Source organism: Rhopalosiphum maidis, chromosome 1 (genome assembly GCF_003676215.2).
Source record: "Rhopalosiphum maidis isolate BTI-1 chromosome 1, ASM367621v3, whole genome shotgun sequence".
Lineage (NCBI taxonomy): Eukaryota > Metazoa > Arthropoda > Insecta > Hemiptera > Aphididae > Rhopalosiphum > Rhopalosiphum maidis.
The window spans coordinates 23,873,013-23,894,433 of record NC_040877.1 but is presented as its reverse complement, the minus strand read 5'-3'; the positions used below and the strand labels follow the sequence as shown (position 1 = coordinate 23,894,433).

General features: G+C 25.8%; 1 protein-coding gene across 1 annotated transcript in view; it reads left to right on the top strand.

Annotated features, from left to right (window-relative positions):
- Window positions 1–10,800: 10,800 nt before the first annotated feature.
- Window positions 10,801–21,421, top strand: part of LOC113549281 — a 33,809-nt gene continuing 23,188 nt past the window's right edge. The window contains exon 1 of the mRNA XM_026950507.1: window positions 10,801–11,160. The gene's annotated coding sequence lies outside the window, so the exon portion shown is untranslated. The remainder of the gene's footprint in view (window positions 11,161–21,421) is intronic.

Genomic DNA, 21,421 nt, shown 5'->3' with positions numbered 1-21,421 from the left:
GGTTCTATAATAGTATACAATTGTATTGTTTTGCTGATAAAACTAAAAGTTATAATAACAATAAAACTATTGACACTTTCGAATTTCGACAGCAATACAATACAATACAATATGATAATATTGTACTGTTATAAATTCACTTATAACACAAGTAGGTACGTTATAAAAATAAATGTTTCTGGCAATACCTAAGGAATACTATCTGCAAATAAATAGTGCAAAAATAAACTCTCATAAATCCCATTACACCCTTCACTATTACCTCGTCCAGTCCATACCATCACTAACTCTCACTGCATAGTGTATACAAAGGATTCATTCCGACAGCACTGTATATGATATATTAGATATATTAGTGCAGTACACAACAATTAATATTATACATTTCCTGAAAATCGTCTTTGTGGCCATTCGTCTGTGGTTAATTATGAGTCTAATATAACATATATCTATAAATATTTTTTTAAAAAAATAAACATCAACACTTGCAATTTACAAGCTACAGCAGTATTAATCCTTTGATTATATCGTCGTAAAATACTTTTTCACTCGAAATAAATTCATCTAGAACAACTAACAAGTATAAACCTAAAATTATAAAATTTAGTAAAATACGTAAAAGCTATATTCACTGAAAGGGCAAAAATAACTGTGGAATCTAAATTAAATTTCCATTTTTTTTATATATTTTACTATTATAATTGTTATTTTTTATTTACTATTAAGTATAAGTCCTCAAGTTTGCTGAAATCTTAATTCTATTTTTAGATTTTGGATATTTGTCATAGTTTTTTATAATAATAATAATATGTAAACTACCAATTCACATTTTTTGAACAATTAAATCAAACTTTTGTATAATACGTAAATGAATATCTTTAAAAGACATTCCATCCTTTAGATAGAATATAGAGAATATGGATGAATTGATTGAATTAAGATGCGATTCATCGATCATTTTAAAACACGATTTAGGTATGTTATTATTTGAGGTCGAAGTATCAATGGGAACTTAATACGAACGTTATAATATCAGAATGATCTGAAAATTTGTAAAAATAACTTGTACATTATACATTTATAACAAACAATGAATAACAATTCAAAAAAATAACACATACTCACTAGGTATAACAATATTATATTCTGGCAAGTCACAAGACCATTCAGACAGTTACTTAGATTATTTTTATATTTCATTAGACTTCACATCATCTCGTATAGTCAAATATCGACGTAAGAAAAAAAATAATCTTATGTATCATCAAATATAACAAAGGTAAAAATATGATAAGTATATTTTAAATTATTATGTATAAATAATTGTATATTACTCGTGCAATAATTTTTTTCTAAGTAAAAAATGTGTAAAAGGACACTTTTTAATTTTAATTTTAAAAAAAGAGTCTTTAACTAAAACAATACTCATAATTCAATTTTTTTAATAATTTTTAAAATTCTATTTATGTACCAATGTTACTAAAATTATGTTCATAATATATATATATGTATAATTTATTTTTAATAAGGGTTCGTAGGTTTTGCTCCCAAACACTGTATAATGTAGCTAAAATATTTTGTTCATTGATAACGCACTAGTATTCATCAAAATCACTCATTTGACTACGGAATAGAATAATAAATAATACCTAATAATAATATGACGTCTTCAACAATGTTTACATGTGTACAATAAAAAATATTTTTGTTTACAGTTGTGTTTTATCATAATAATACGTTATTTTTATACCATTAATTAGATTATAAATTAAACGATTTGAGCTATAGTTTGTCAAAACATTTTTAGTCTTGTCTGCATTTAACATTATATTATTTTGTTTATGATAATAAAATGATAAACAGTTTTAAATAAACTAATATTATAATTTCGTCTATAGGATTATCAATTTTGACACTTTAGTACCTAGATAACAATTTTTCAATTCATTAATATTCAGTAATATTAAAATTAAACAAATCTCCCAAGAAATATTAAAAGTAAAGTACAAAATTTAAAAAAATATATAATATATTTAGGTTTTTTTCGGTAAAGTTAACTTACGAAATAATAACCTTAGAGACTGGGATTATATCATTATTTTTAAGGTACATCCTATAACCGTATAATGTCCTAATTCGTTGTTTTTATTATACAATCTTATGTATATATTATATAATATAAGTACATGTTTAAAAATTTAAAATAATTATGTACTAATGTACTTCGCAGTTCGCTATAACGCAATTCAAACTTGTTTATTGTATCGATATTTTTTTTAATGTCGACTCATTAATGTCTGACACGGAACTGGATTTCAAATGAACCTAGCTGTTGTCGATTAAAAACTTGTGAGAATAATAATTCATTAATGATTGTATTTTATTTGTGTTATTAAAAGTAAATGTATCTATTTTACGAATTTACCACATGGCGTAATGATACATTGATACTTCGTAAAACACATTTGTTATAACGGTAAACAATATAAATGTCTTAGTTAAATTTGTATTTTTAATCTCACCGAAAACTAGTAAGGACCTTTAACATCACGTACCTTAAACAACGGAAACGGATTTATAATACCATTAACAACGATTAAATATGATATCTAAATGTAAACAATAATAATTGTATTATTGAAAATAATATATTGTGTTTAATTGTATTGCAATGTCGATAATGACACGGACAGCTTGCTATCACTGTTGCAATAGAGTACAAAAATTACAATATACTCAGTATAGGTAGGTATTTGTTTTTTTCTTATACCTACCAATGTATTGATATGTTTTTTTTAACAAATTTAATATAATATTATATGATGCTGCGGAAGCTAAAATTACTTATTAGAATTTGTAATATCTTGATCGTTTAAATGATTTCTTCGTGTTTGTGTTGCATAAATTGTATGCAATTGTTATACACTATGATATTATTTAATTACTGATAATATCATTATGAAAATGCAATTTTCATAATATTTACTGTGCAATTTCATATTTTTTAATTTGTAGTGCTAATACTGCAACATATTAAACTTAAATTACACATTTATATTGATAATTAGCAGTTTTTGTACACGGAATTTAAAATATGTTAGAAATATTTTATAAGGTGGCAAGGCACTACGCTATACGTATACACATATTATTTTTGTAAGCACCATCAATATAATATAAATGACTATTCTGATTAATCTATCCAAACACAAATGATTAAAACAGTTTACTGATTCATTATTGTAATGCTTCAAAATATTGTGCAATATTTATAATTTTTACACATTATTATTATATTTATCATTTTCTACGAAGTTAGTAAACAGTGAGACTCTAAAATATAGCTTGACAAGCGTTTTACGGGGTACATTGACTTGGCCAGCAGAGCAAGATGTGTTAATGCACTGCGTTTACATATTATATTACAATTTATAACAACCCACCTATTTAAAATAATAAAAAGGTAAAATTATGTACGTTGTTTTAACTTATATTATACAAATATTATTAAATAATAAATATAACTCTGAACTTGGTATATATTAGGTCATGAATGCTCAATAATCATAATCATACGTATTTGTAAATACGAAATAAATTACTCGGCAGTTCGTAATATTATAAATTGTACATTTAGTCTTTGAAATATAATACTTTTTTTTTTAAATTATTTTTTCATACTGAACTGACAATTAAAATAAGTATTGCTTTTTAATAAGACACGATTATACGATTTTTTGTGCTTTACTAGGAAACGTCACTCTTACGAAATATATTCATAGTTCAGTATGATTTTAAATATATAATTGAAATACATTATTATAATCAGTATATACACTGAGTGGGAGGTAAATATGAGAAGATAAGTATAGTAAATAGACAACGTAACGTAACTACGTGATGTAACTTTTTAATTTTGGTTGTTTCTTTATGGTAGAGTGGATATACCTAACCTATTCAGAAAACGAATAAACAAAACGGAAATATCAAAACCGCACACAGACACAACCGTGATTAAAACTCTATTAAAAGTACGTATATAATATAGTTACGTAGAATATCCTAGAATTATATGACGTATAGTTTGTGTAAGCTGCTGTATTAACTAGGATTAAAATTATTACAGAGAAGTATAAGTAGTTAAGCGTGAAATTAATATAAATAAAATAAAGTCCTCAGAATGACGTATGTATGATAGACAGTTATAATAATAAAATATTTATGTAAGTATAGATAGTTCGATGCACAATTACATATTTTATACATTTGAAACATTTTAACTTATAAAAATAGTTGTTTTGGTTAATAAATATTTCTCTAGAATAAAAATATACTAATATTTTTGATAAAGTAAAAAATGTGATAGCACCTAAATAAAAACTAAATATTAAATAGGTTCTTAGATTACGACTAAAAGCCGAAGACCCACACAACATTTTTAGAAATTGGCGTTTATTAGGCATTTGAAATTACATAAGATTATAATTGATAAAGTAATTTTTGCAATTGTAAATAATCGTAATTAACATTATATTACATATAGTAGCTAGCTACTACCTATTGAATTAAAGTCTTAATCATGAGTGACATTCGATCATTGAGTTACAAAAACGTTTCAAAACTAGAACGTCGACAATTTGGCATTTACGTTATAAAGATTGTATGAAATAAAAAAACCATTCTATTATTGTATACCATATATATTTTTTAATAGTAAATAAATACAATATCAAAACAGTTTCATATATAATTAATCATAGTAACGTACATTAGTTAGGTTATTATAATCGTTACCCTTTAAATACTGGTTCCGAACTCTATTTAGTTCTATAGCCATAAAAAAATATTACCTTCCACGAGATTCCAAATAAGAAACTATTTATTGACTTAATGATAAGTAATATCTAGGAAATGAATATTGTATATTACAGCTTTATTTTCATTAATCAAGTGGACACTTATAAGTACAATTTTCCCACTTTACATAGTGAATTCACAGTGATTTAAAGTGTTGACATTTTATCAGCGATGATAATAATAATACATAACAGTCGGTATCTATTAGTAATTAGTATTTAGCATTACAACTTTTAGAGTTCATTATCACATACAAGTCAAACACGTAAATGTCAATTACTTTAAAGTTATATTGTCGATGTTTGTGATATTATATAGTCATCAAATATAATTAATATACAATCTTATTTCCTGATTAATTTAAAAACATTAAAATCATGTAGTGTCGACTTTAAAATAATATTATACTGTTTGATATTATATTTTATTATAATTTAATTTTAATGTGCCTATTTATTAAGTATTTGCCCTATTATAGGCATCATTTGATTACGCATTAGAATATATAATTTTCGAAATAGCAAAATGTGTGAACTTCGTAGCATACTTGCCTATATTATATATATATTCATAAAAAGTAAAGTTTCATGCCCATTAGTCCTGTAAATTTACTCATACTTTCTAACTATATTTAATACATCTCAATAATTAGCTCAATTTTTTTTTTGTTAAACAAATTACAATTTTAAAAATCGTATAGCTATAATTGTTGTTTCAATATCTAAGCTTTTTTTAATAATAATAATTATGATAACAAATATAAAATAAATAGTTATTACTACGCTGCGTCTTAATTGCGAAACGTACACCTAAGTGTTACAGTGTATTTTTTCCACAAAATTAATATTTTTTTGGTATTTCAATTTTATTTTTTTAATATATGAGTTAAAATGTATTTAGTTATTTGTTTTTTGTAATATACACTAATATATTACTTGAAAAATATTAATGAAAATATAAAATGTCTGTTGTACTGAATTTATTATCATATACCTACCTAAATGATGATCCATAATACTCCATAATAGCTAAGTTCGAGTAATTTTGTTAATACAATTTCTAATCAAAAAATATGCTTGATGTAAAGTGCTATATCTAATATTTGAGAGTAATTGTTGTGCTTAAGTTATATATTATATAATAAACGCATTTTGTATTTATAGTAAAAACAATTTTCACTTTCTGCTTATTTAATTTTTTCATTTTATACAATACAAAACAGGCGAATTTGCATGTATAAATTTATTCTACAGATGATACAAATAATGTAAAGAACAATAATCTGAAATTATTAAAAATTATAAGAATTAGGTCCCTTTCTTTAGTCTCTTGTATCTGTGTATTTAATTTGAGCAATTATTTCAGTAACCTTAAATGCAGTGGTTTCCTAAAATCATGTATTTAATTATATTTATATTAATATGACTAATTCAAGAACATTTATTGTAATTATGAATTATAATTGTCAGTTCTTCAACCATTTTTTTTTTTTTTTTTTTGATATTTAGCTACCTTGTACAAACATTAGTGAATATTATGTGTGCTATGTTAGAGTTATTACTCATTATTTATCATATTACATTTAAATATTTAATTATATTTATTTAGTTCATACCGGTTATCAATTTAAAAGTGAAAGGAAAATATTATATTCGCTAATACGTGATACAGGTAAATAATTGTATTTTTATATTGAAATATGAACAGACATAACCGTATAATATTAATAGACATAGGTACCTGCGATAAATAATTTAATGATTGAAAATAAAAGAAATAAAAATACTCATACTTTGATGTAATATGTATAAAACATTGTTAATAACAATAATAAAAATACCAAAGCTTCATATATAAGACAATATTTCTATAATTCACTTAGATAGTTATCAATGTCTAATTATAGGTCATATTAACGATTGATAAAACAGACAATATAATAATATAATTAATATGATTTTACTTGGTCACTACCCTGTAATAAATTCATTGACAATGGATTGTATGGTGAAGATTTTTTGTTTTGTTGTCATTGAACAAAATAATAGGATTTAACTTTTTGCTATTCATAAAAGAAAGGAATAAAAGATTATTTTATTGTATTCTTGCGACAAATGACAATAATGACATACATTTAGCTGCTTCTGAAATTCCAATGGACTTTTAACAAAAACTAAAATACGTAAACCACGTCTGTTAATAATACAAATAAATTAATGTATCATCATATTGTAATACTAATTATTTCAGAAATAACAATAAATTAATAAAATAATGAAACTTTTATTTAAAAAAAAACATAATCTACATAATATGGTCTAAAGAGGTACACATTATTGTAAAATTTTATCGCGTACCTTTATAAAATACAAGAAAATTTAAAGTTTAACTACTTTAGTACTTATCGCAATATTTTCTGAACTACAGTTAAATAACAACAAGACAATTTGATAATATACATTTAGTTTTAAGTGAAAAATGAAAATTGGAAAGTCAGTAGATGTCCAGCGTACTTTGCTATTGAGTATATTCTACAGTAATGGATATATTAAATTTGAATTCTATAAAAAAAACATTGCATACAAACAACGATTTTAAGTGGAGACTTTCAATCACTTTATATAACCAAATATATTTTAATATACGAATGTTTATAATGTTATTAATAATTTATTAAGTTGAATTTAATTTTTTTGAAAACATCGCATGTATTATATTTTACTATAGCTGTAATCTGTCCATTTCATTTTGGCACTCGCTAATCATTAATATTTGAAAAAAATAGCGGTCGAAAACTGTACTATAATAAAAATAATTATTTTTGTTCACCAGCTTAAAAAACCTACTTAGTTTATCTTACCGTTTTTAAAGTTATCAACATTTGAAAAGGAAAACTTAAAAATATTCAACTTTTTACGTAAAATCTATAAAACTTTTGCTCTGTAGAAATAGTTTGCAAATAACCGGTATTTTATATTGACAGTTGTTATTGATAGTTGAAAAAATAAATAAAAGATAAATTTCTTCAACTTTATAAATAGATAATTAAATTTTTGTATTTGACTTTTATATATTTATTCATCCAAATTAATTATCACATTTGTATTTACTCGTACAAATAAAATAAACATACATACTTCTAACATATGATAAGTTTAACCTTTAGTATTATAAAATCAATGTAAAATAAATTATTGAAAATAGTCATCCATGTTATTTAAGGATATATTCTATTTAGTTGAACCAAATTTTATTCGAATTTGTTTAAGAGTTTGGGCGTTAAATAAAATTATTTATTAAAATACCTATAGTATATTATTTATATAATATTCTGTTCTATTTCTTATAACTTTTGAGTGAATATATTCACTATAATTACTTACCGTAGGTTATTTTTCTAAATAGAGCAAAGGTATAAATTAAAATTAATCTATATATTTTATAAATATTACAAGTTTCAAGTCCCCAAGAATAATACTTTTGAATTACAAAATAATGACAACAAATTTTATTTGACGTTTAAATGTTATTAAATTTTGTTTAAATTTCAAGTTTTGTTTCCTTATAAAGTTATAACTATATAGACTAGTATAACATCTAATTACTTATTTTTGTAGTTTGTTAAAATGTTTATATTATAATCATATATCAACAATAAATCAACCCTATTATTTTTTTTATAACATATGATTTAATTTTACGAATCATAAACCAATCTTTGTACTTCAATTACGCATTTAAAATTTACATAATTTTATCTGCTCAAGTTGTAAATTAAATTTGTTGATAATAATTCTATCGAGTAAAAATTTTTATTGTTGTTAAGTTGTGTATATGAAATAGCATGAAACATTTTCCTTATACTTAAGCGTTTAATAGGCGATCTTTTTTATAGCTTCCATTACATGTATATATTTTAATAGAACGTAAATATGTATATTATAATGTACGATTATCCATATTACAAGTTTTTTTGAATAATATAAATTTTAGGAATGCATTTTTATAATAGTGATGTGTAACTTTGCATAGTACTTAAAATATAAAATAATATAATAAATAGAGTTTTGTGATGACTACAGAATGGTTCATTTTATATTATTTTTTTTTATTAGAGCGTTTAACTTAATCAGCAATTTTATTCATATTAACAAACTATTACTATATTTTTCAAAATAGGTTAGCAGAGAACTACAAATAATTACCAACCAGAAGACGTTATCTCATTTCTCAGGAATATCTACTACCTACCGAAATAGAAAAATATATTTAATACTACAATATAAAATAAAGTTATAAATTTATTTTTTATTACTATGAAGTTTTATAATTATATAAAATAGTATATTATAATAAACTAATGAACCCTGCTATCGAAGTATAGGATAACTGATAATAATAAAAAAGCAAAAGAATACATTGTTAAAATTAAGTATTTTTTGGCAGGAGGTTTTAGAATAGGAATAATTATTAATTAATTAACCTATAATTGATAGAAATGTTCATTTGGCATCTAATACTTATATGATTAAAGCTCTGTTTGTTCTGAAGGTATGTTGTATTGATTTGAAATTATGTACCTATTCATGAATCGATCGTTCATCTAGATAAACTTAGATAAATCTATTCACATGGAAATTTTGGATGAATTCTATGGTATATAAACGGTATATATATTACAGAAATACAGAATAATGGATGATTTTAAAACATTTAATTCCATTTCTCAAAGCTAGATTTTGAAAATATTATTTGAAAATTACATAATCATTAATAAAAATTACTCCTATTAATATTTAAAATTATTAAACATATAACTATTAGCATACTGTTTAACGTAACATATTTTGTAATTATTATTTTCTATTAAAAATAAACTAATACGTTATAACTAATAACTATTTATTTATATTCAATATTATAATAAAAATGAATACATTTTGCCCATAAAATAAAAAGTAATTATGGTTAAAATTTGATTATATTTTATTGATTAATTAACATCATTACCCCTCTAAAAACAGTTTGGAGACCTCTCAGCGTTACATATTTACATGTGCTATAAATTTTATAATAATCAAACGAATGTAATATAATAGTAACTTAATATATACGTGCAGTATAATGTATCTAATAGTTTTAATTTTAACATTTAATACTTCTGTACTGACGTGATGTAATAATTTATTGTATAATATTATAAAATCAATTTATTGTTTCCTATTATTGTATTATTATATATATAATGATTACCATATTTGCCTATACGTTTTACGAATAATATAATAAAATGATTTCCGCCCTCGAAATAATTATCATATGAAATCTCCAGTACCTATTCTAATTTCTCAGTCAGTGTTATGATGCAGTAGTCGGCAACCAGTGCAGGTCCTCGCAGCTATTGTATACGGTCGGCTTTAAATTCTAAAACTACAACATTTTTTTTTTATACATTTTATGATTTTAAAGTTGTAGTTTTAATATTTTTTTTCATAATAAGTAATTTAAGAATATAATTTTTTTTTGTCTGTCCCGCAAACTTTTTAATTCGTGAAGTGGTCTCAAAGTCCATAATGGTTGCCGACCACTGTTATAAAGTACTCGAAGTATATTATATTATGCTTAATATAAAATATTATTAAAAAAATATGCATTTCAAAATAAAAATATTATATTATACTTATTAAAAATTGTTAACATGATAAAAATTGTTACAAAGGGATGTGTACTGTCGGATAAAGAACCTGTATGGTTTTGGCGTACCTGTAGGACGTAGGTAAGTTACCTTTATGCGCTTGGTAACAGTCGCTTCGCGTCGTTGCCGTATAGCAGTTGGTACGCACTGCGCGGTCCCACTATCGCTGCACAGTTGGTAATTGGTTGTCCGGTGAAAAGCCGCCGTGCCAGCCGTGCGACTTCATCGAAACCACCACAGAGTCAGTGCACCAATAGCTAACGGATAAACGTCGTTGTTTGTTGTCGTTCGCTCTTAAAAATAATTCGAATAACAATTGTTATACGAAAAAAAATCGCCGGTACGCCGTTATTGTGATTATTACTATTGTGACTATATTTTTAACATTCAGTGCGCATCGTGTGAATTTCAAACGATATATTATCATAATTTTTTTCGGTCTCGTCAATTTATTTTAGACAAAACGTCATGTAATCGTAGATATACGGATTTCACGATAATACTGGTATCTTGTGAGTCTAGTGCCGTTCGGACTAACGTACTGTATCTGTATAGATATCGAAGATACGACGCCCGATAAAGAAATAATTTATTAACGTGATATTTTGGTGAGTACCCAAAGGCCAATTTACTTACATGATTATGATTTTCGAATTTATTTTGTTTTTCGTTTCATTATTGCTATATCTCTGTCCACTTAACTATGTAAAACCGTGATCTGGATGTACCTAATCACCCGTTCATAAATTATTTTCAACTAACTCAACGGACGCATCGTTATATACGTCTGTTTAATATTAGTATAATATGCCGTTTCGGATGTACGACGGGACGACTAAATAATATGATACTACCACACCTCGTGTGGTTATATGTATATAAAAAAAATAATAATGAAACAGGTTCGTCTGGTGTGTTTGTTAGTGTTGGTGGGGGGAGCATAACCACAGCTAGTCCACCCTACACCCGGTCAGGTGAATACAATAGGTAACATTCCGTTCGGGTTTTGGGGTTGTCTCTTATGTAAAGAGTAAAGAGTCAGTCTTTTCTTCGTTACTCCCTATCATGAGTCGTAGCAATGTGTCTATTTTATTTAACTATTATATGCTTGAGTGATGTGTATGTATTTGTGTGTGTGTGTGTGTGCGTGTTTAAAAGCATAACACAATACTCAAATAAATGTTTAACTAATCGTTTTAAAACGCAAACTTTAATATTATAAAGTACCTATATTAGTTAGTTGGTGTAGTTGGGATTTTACCAATAATTTGTTGTATTAATAGCCATACAAAGGAGACTTAACTAAGATCCCTTAGAAAGTTGGTTTGTAGATGCCTTGGGTAAATACAATTTTAGATTTTTGCAGTAACTTTTATACAAATTAAAATTTGGATACAAATCTTTTGTATTATGTATGTTCACCATAGGCGTGCGCAGACCGCGCACTGGTGAATTTCGGGGGGTGCCTACAATATTTTTGGGTTCTCTCTTAACAAAACATGTACATATTTTAATAAATTATAATGCACGATTAAACATTACTTAAATTATATTATCACATATTAATCAGTGGTATCTACTAGTACTAAGTTATATAATATTTCATTAAATATAGCTGGATCTATAATCTATTTTTAAGATAACTGCAATATTTATTTATTATTTTTACTTTTGTAGTCAATAACATCTAGCTGTTATAAATGTATAATAATAAGTTTTACCGTGCAAATTTAAAATATTTTACGTTAGATTACTTTTTTTTATCCCGAAATATAATTTTTTTTTACCACTTATTTTAGAAAAAATAACATTTTTATTCTAGTAACATTAGTTAAAATATGGACCTATATATATGCTATACGACCTACATTTTGGGGCCCCAAATACATGTCGAGGGTGCTCAGGCACATCCGGAACCCTCCGTGCGCACGCCTATGATGCTCACAGAACACTGAAAGTATTATTAAATTTTCCTGAAATTTAGGGAAGGACTGTAGCACTTTGGAAGCTCTAACTACACCACTAATATTGATATAATCTATTGTTAATATAATGTTTGTAAAAGATTACGATTTTTTTTTGGATTTAATCGTTCAACTTAATTTATTTCGAGTTTAATTTTATATTTATTAGGTATCGTTTTTATTTTTGACTTCTGAATATAAATAATGTTTAATTAAACAATTATTATTATTATTATTTTTTCTAAACATTCTATAATTCGTATAAGTCGAAGTAGTTTTAATATGGATTTATTTAATCCTACGTCTATGCGGTTGACGTTTATAATAATTATACCATTGATTAAGCTCGTAGCGGTACGGTACTTGACTCATAGATCTTCTCTCGTGCACTTATATTTGATGATTAAACGAGTACCGTATACTGAAATAGATTAAAATGTATATTTTTTTTTTCGGAAAGGGGTCACATAATAGTTTATCAAAAATACGAAAAATTTCATTTGAATTAAGTTTTTTTCTCTATCGTGTAAAATATAATATTTTTAGTACAAAATAAAGGTGATATTATCCATATTTGCAATCTGGTTGGACAACTATGATTTTTTTACGTTTCATTTATTTGCATTTTCACATTCTTTAAATAAATAAATACATTATACAGTGAAATTAAAAGTCACCTGCAAGGCTGAATTGTATATGTGTATAATAAATTATGGTGGTTGCGGCTACTTTTTGTTGAGAAATCTTACTGATCTCGTCCATCGCGATAAAGATGCATTAAGTATAATTTTATATATGTAATAAATACCGTATAATATACAAAATGCTCGTCTCCCAGCAGTTCCTTAAAACGGTAGAGGTCATAACGCGTCTTCGTATAAAATTTTTAAATCTGTATAACAGTAATTGTTGTTTAATAAAAGATGACAATTTTCATATATATATGTAATATATTCTGTCGCCGGTATATATTGAGTTCTCACCAAACAACTCTCATATTACTGTAAATGTTTGCTATTGGGTAATAGCAGAGAAATAGTCATGTCTATAGAAATACTATATGTATTATTATATTATTATATAGTATTATTATTAGGTACTATTAATAGTAATCCATATAATTTTTAATTATTACATCAAGGATATAAAATATAAATAATCATATTATACTATAATTTTTTATTCGTTAGTAATTCTTTTTCTAAATGTTAATTTTGTGATATTGTGGCTGGCAAATGATAATAATTTCACTTTCCGCACCACAACTTCCTGGAAGATTCAAAGACCATATCATTCGTAAGAAGAATAACGTACTGTTTGCAAGTTAATCAATTTGTACTTACACAAAAACACAATTTAAATGTAATCAAAATATTAAACAATATTATATCTTGATAATAGTTGCGACACATTGTACGATTCTATAAACTTTAAAAACGTGTTTTCGTGCACATAAAACACTCGACCTGTAAGGCTGGATTCGATAGAACTTGTACTGCACCAGTGATCAGTGGGTCGAGTGGTTTTCTCGTAAGAATATATATTTACATTTGCGTAGACAATCCAGTGAGCACGACTGTAATAATTCAGTTGTTAATTATTGTTATGTAATAGCATTCAATGATTACATTTGTTAAAGATGGCAAAGATGCAAACAAAACAATAATAATCTCGTAAAAATGCAATTATGGTTAGGTTAAAATATTATCATTATTACCAAAATAAAAGTTAGTTTAATGTAATACATAGGTACATAGGTACATTTTTTATCATTATTAAAAGCTCAATTTGATATGAAATTAGTTTATTTGATTATAATATATATTTCATAAAAATTATATAAAATCATTTAATTAGATAGTAGGTAAAATACGTCCATAACCTTAGAATGAAATAATTACCTGAAAAAAATTTAGTACTTACTAAATATAGTTGTATCTTAGATACTTATCTAAGATACAACTATATTTTTCTTATTATGTACAATACATCACTAATTCATATTATTTTTTTTATTATTTAAAGCAATGCAAGGGGGTTAAAAAAATATCCATTTCTATAAAATATATAAAACAAATGATTAAATTTAAAATTTACAATCACAATATATAGACAGCACAAAAAATGCAAAAAAAAAAATAACTTTATGTGTTTAAACTGTTTTATTGGCTATGAAAATAATTGTCTAAGCTCTGAAACATAATTTATTATCAGAAAGTAACGATTTATCAAACGCGATATTTTTATTATTTCGCCTATAGATACATAGTAAATGTGATTGTAATTTTTGATAACATGTCACTTTTACTAGTCTTTCACATTATTAATATTATGGATGTTATATATTTGGATTGCAATATTTGTTAAACGTAAATTAAAACATATGAACAGATAAGTACAAGGGTGTACGAAAAGAAATATACTTGGCATAGTGCAATAATACCCCTATTGCACCATTCGTGTTCCCGGCGGGTTCGTACCTTAATTAAATATAATAATAATTAACACAAAGTCAACGTAGTGACCTTGTTCTGATGATACAATTGCGTCGTGAATATATTATAATATCAAGATTAATAAAATCAGGAACTTATCTGGTAACTAGAAACCTGACGTCAATTTAGTTTTCGAGTGGTCCAAGTTACGTGTGAAATTTATTCTAAGAATTTATTTTTGTTTTTCATCTAGGAGTTTTCTTGTATTTTTAGGTGGAAAGTAAATATAAAAATATTGAAATCAATGGGGCTTAATAAAAATAAAGAACTCACACATGTATTGGAAAATGGTTATGTTTATTTATCCGTTTGTTTATAACCTTTATTCAACAACAGTTGACATATTATACGTTGTGTATCAATATTCACGATTACAGAATTATTTTCGTATATCTAAAATTTTGATATAGTATTTTTTATATCTGTATATACCTTATAATACTTTAGTATAATATCATATTTGATCGAATAAAATTACTATAAAGAGGTGACATATACAAATGTCAACATTACTGATTCTTGTCAGCTTACTGGACTGCAACATAAATAATGACAAAAAAATTGAATTACCGTTTGCGTTTAATGGTTATATCATTTTATCAATCGCAATTAGTGCTTAGTTATTTCTTATTTTGTTATACATATATTATATATGTATATATAGTTACAAAATTTAGTCAAGAGATACCTACTCGTTGCAGTATTAAATGTCAATTTGAAAATTTAATTTATATACTTTTTTTCCAAGCAATCATCTATACATTAATAAGTTTTTTTCGTCATTTTGAACATTATAATATCTGCTGTTATTTTAATTTCACTTAATTTGATAAATATAATTATATTTAAACTATTGTAAAAAATATTGGCTAAAAATTAAAAAAAAAAAATTAAATTTTTTATTACGCATAGTAACTTTTATCTTAATGTTTTTTTTTTCTATAGTAGCCTAATAGTAATAGAAAAAAACACTGTTATGTATTACTGCGACGTGTGTCTTCATTACTTTCATAATCATCTCATAAGTTAAGTTAATACAATAATGCGGTTTCATTGGACGTATAATATAATATAATATGTAGGAAATACTACGTGGAGAAAGTTTTTCTTTTAGATTTTATCATGTTGATTTAATCGAATACAAAATAATGCATTCAAGGACTAGTGTTGAAAATTAACTAAAAAAAGCAAATGTTTTAGTCTCTCACTATTATTTGGAAAACTTCCGTCAACAGTACTCCAAATAACAAAACATATTGCAAAAGAGAAAAATATCGAAATCACAACAATAAGGCCAAAATATAATAAAATAGTTACAATAACCGATGACAAAAATATTTTAATGGAACGTGTCTACACTTATCTTTGGCTATGCTCCAATTTGACAACTATATCGTTTTTTGTCTGGTCACGATATCCATCTTCTACGATTCGCCTCGAGGTGCATTGACCAGAGGATCAAATTTATACATTATATTTTAGATGTATTTTAAAAAAGAGATATTAACTCAAAAAAAAAAAATTCAAGTGATAAGTGTTTTCACTGCTGGATGTTTTAACTTATTATTCGTGTATTGTTATAACTTATTATTATTACGTTCACATATTATAAATTAAATTTTAAGTATAATCTTTTAAAATACATTCGTGTATTTATAAGCATTAATTTTAAAATCAAAATATTGTATTAAACCTTACAGATTTTTATTATAGGGAGAGAGATAAAAATATATTAAGAGCAAATTTGATTTTTTAGTTGAATTCATATATATATATATATAATACAATTTTTTTTATTGATTATTTATATACAATCTTATCAAAGTTCTTATTTAACTGTTTTTACACAAAACCATTCAAGTTTAAATTTAATATAATTTAAAATTTATATATTTAAGTCTTAGTTAATGTTTAATTTTTTAATTATCATTACAAAAATTTCTATTTTAATAAATTGTTAAGCAGTATGTATCAATTATTTATAATTATATAATGTTAACTATATTCTTAAGTAACCAATTTTATTTCAACAAAATATAGGTATCCTTGTTCAATATGCAAAATAATAAGTTATGAATGAAACAGAAATGGGAAATCTTCTTTAACAATGATATCTAGTAATAAAACTTGCATATGTTATAAGTTGATATACTATATTATAATATGCAATGTGTACAATACTAGAAAATATTATTCGGATACCTTTCACATTCTAAAAGAGCTCAAGGACCGTAATCACAATTCTATCGAAGATTTTATGCTTTACGAGCTATGATTGCTAATTTAGTTTGATAGAGATTGCTTGGAACAAATTCAATGTTTCTAAATGATTTATAATACTTTGAATATTTTATCAAAATATTTATATAATATATATTAGAATAAAAATTAACAATTATATTATTATGTATGTATTAAACTATTATATATCTCATAGGTATCATAGAAAAAAAATGTTTAATAAAAGTAAATAGTAATAAGTGTATTCATTCGTGTAGGTATTTAATATTAAAAATGTGTTATATTTTTAATTTTTACCAATTAAAACTTTTTATACATTAAATTTGTTTTAAATTCACAACTCTCAATATATTTTACTTTGACATCGATTTTAAAAGTATTGTTTTATATGTATAATACCTATATATATATATATATATTATCTATTTAAGTGATATCGTAACGAAATAGGTTTATTCTGATTTTCTCACACTATAATATTAAGTAATAAATAGTAATATATGCAATTAATCATTGCAATTAGTTTGTTTTTCTTGTTTTTTTTTGCAAAATTGTTGCTCTATTACCTTATTAACACCTATATTTATGCTTGTATCGCAATAATTTAAATTTTTATAGGATGATAAATAAATTATTAAGATAATGCATATTTTAATTTTTAATAACTCGTTAACTAAAACCCCTTAACGTTAGTAAAAATTTAAATGAAAAAAAAAACAATAATATTGAGTACCATCATATACGTATATTATCAAAAACGTTTAGAAGATAATCGATGTATTTGAAATATTATAAGTATACAATATACATATATATTATGTATAATATATAGTATTTGCAGACGTACCACGGTCACTGACCGACGTAAATAAACTCCTAACCTAACCTGTACCGACTCGGGCATTTGGGTTGGAGTTTCGATAATAGTTGGGGCCGTGTCGTTTCAGTGACAACCGGTTCCTTGCATAATATTATTATTCACGTCTTTCCTTAATGAGTAAATCGTTTAGGTTTCTGAGCGCATTCTTCCCACTCGTTGCTGTATGTACTCTCTGTAGAACAGGGTTTACGAACATAATACTATGAGTATCAATATTCGTTGGCGTAAAACCTACAGAAAATTAAATTTTATTCTAATAGTAGACTGATATTTTTTCCCATAAAACACTATCTGTAAGACGACGAGCGCGTGAATAAAGATTGGCTGAGACGTTGGCAATGACTTAATATTCGAAATATTATGCGTTTCGTCTATAATCGTTTATTCTGTGTATGAAACCGTTACAGCAGTGGTCCGCAAGCTTATTACTTCGGCATCGTGCATGATATAATTCTAAAATTATTTTCAAATCAGTAGATGGGTGAGATTGTTTTAACGGTAATTCTGTAATTTAAAATTGTTGTCATATAAAAGTCCCTCTATTATAATCGCATATCAGAATATAGATCGAGTATCCCCAGCCTTTGTATCCTCTGTGATACTTATTGTATTTTTAATTATATTCTATAGTCATCAGAATGGTATTTCAGGCATGTTATTAGAAATGAAACGGTTCGTGATGCAGAACACCCACTACCCTATTCGATTGGTGGTGGCTGGCGTGCCACCTGTAAGAAAACGACAGCGGCGGTATTATTATTGTACATAGTTATGTCTGCTGGCGCCCCTTATTGTAATTAGGATAATAATATAATATTGTCCGTGGACGTGTTTCTGTGTGATATTCAATGTGACGGCGTTGATGCGTATTATATATATATATGTGCGTATGTCGTATATGTATTATTATGTTTGAGGTGCTATGTGTTTTTTCTTCTTTATATATAAAAATGGAGGTCATGGTCTATGGTTTTTGCCGTGAGAAGAAGGCATACACTAATATAAAATACATTTAATAATAAAAAAATGAAATTCGGGTCGGCAGACACTGATCATAGAATCCCATAGCACGTCAAAACATTAGGTTCCGGTTTTAGCCCGCGGCTCAAGTTAAATCATTTAAACTGTTGGTGAACGAAACAACTTCTATCTGTTTGTGTGTGTGTGTGTGTGTGTGTGTGTATGAATGTTTGCGCTTTTTTTAACGATATTGCACGCGTATTTTTGGTATAGTTAACCGGGTCGTCGTCAGTGAGTCTGACACATTTGTTTGTATGTTTTACGATTATAATTATTATATGAACCGTGACTGAAAATTATAAAGTAAAAGGGTTTAATATACGCGTGAGTTAAAGTAAGACGCGTTCCGCGTGTCACGGCTTGTACGTAAATTAAAAATTAACGCTTTCAAAACGTTTCCGAACGACCAGTAGAGTACAGCTTAAGAGTTAAGGTACCTATATAATATTATATATTATACCAATGCGTGTGTAATAACCGTGAATCCACTATTCCTGTTGCGTATATGTGTATACGTACGGCATTCGTACAGATATGGCAAAACGTTTACAAACTGTAAAGGTTATGTCATGTGATGGTTCGCATCATATTTCTTCAAGTTTTCACAAAAATTCTGTTTATTACGAGAAAACATACAAATTAAAATTTGCATAGTATAAACACTAAACACGTATGCCTTTTATCCCTCACGGTGTCTACCCAGTCTTGTGTTTTACATCGAAACTTGGCGTTTTAAATTTTTTGCTTAACTAAGTACTTAAAATATTTGTAATGGAAATAATATTATAGGTATTGCCTATGAATCTGCTATTAAACTACACAAAATAATTGATTAACACATGCCCTAAAGGTCGTTAAAGTATAATAGCAATTTAATATTTACACAATATACGAAAGTTATCTTTGAAGTATTTCTTGGTATAATTTGTCGACTTATGTTGCGCCTATTACGTATACAGTTTGAATTAACGCTATTTAATAGATATACTAATTGGTTTAAAACAACCCGTCGTATCGATATTGCAGTTATTGCACGAGTACACTACGATATTATTATTATTGTTGACAGGTCGTGTTTTATTTGTTGGAAGCTTTTTAGGATGGTCGAAATGGTCTACAGAATACTGTGGTAGAGGTATCATTGGGTTGCCATACACACTTGGTCAGAGTTCATGGTTGTTGATATTGATACACATTTTAAAACTACCGTTCGTTTTTTACCCATTTTAATTGCCAAGAACAGTGGTCAAAATATTGTGCATAGATATAAAACGATTTCCAATGTTTTTAATAGAAAACCTGTAGGTACATACTATGTAACGTTTTGGGTAACCCGCGACGGACCAGTGAGGAGGCCTGCGAATAAAATATATTAAGCACACAAGGTAACCGGAATGTATTGTGGTATGTTGCTCACTATGACTTGTGTACTGTTACAAACTACAAACTGCGTGTACCTATAAACACGTGTTTTTTTTTATAATTTATTTTTGTCATAGTAAACACTGGCCTTGACACCATTCGTGGATTTTGTTTCTTTGACTAAACCATGTATAACGGTCTGTAAAGTGTAAATGTCCCAAGCTCGAGTACCCTTATGCACAACTACACTCCAGATTAGTAGGTATATTAAAAATTTAAAACAAAAAGTGTGTGGGTTGGAAAAGAATAAAAAAAAAATAATCAAGTTTCAAATTTTTTTTGATTTTAATTTTTCACATACTTACATAATAACAAAATATAATTTTTTTTTATTCTTAAGTTATTCCATTTTGTTTCATGACTTGATGCTCTTAGTTCTTACCAACAGACACACTTGATAGTTTTCAATTTACACAATATAATTTAGACGTATTTATACATGGTTGGTTTTGTACGAGTTTAAAAAAATTAATTTTAAGTAACGATGTTCTATAATGGAGCTGCACGGTCTGCAAAGTAAATAAAATTGAAAACTTTCTTGTAATCGAATGTGCTATTTTTTCTCTTTTATGCATTATATTGCCTTACTGACAATTTTACTCTTTCTTTATAATTTATCATTGTTGTATCTATATTTTTTTTTGTTCGTAATTGTTTTCATACTTCAATTATTTGTGTATGTTTGTTAACATGTAATAAATACGTATTATAAATAGTATGTGTATTTACTTAGTTTGTAAAAAAAAGTTGTAAGTAACACAGTGTAATCCAAATAGAGATATGTAACTACTATACAGTATACATACAATTGTTAAACATTAGATTCTTCCTCTCTATGTAATTTTAT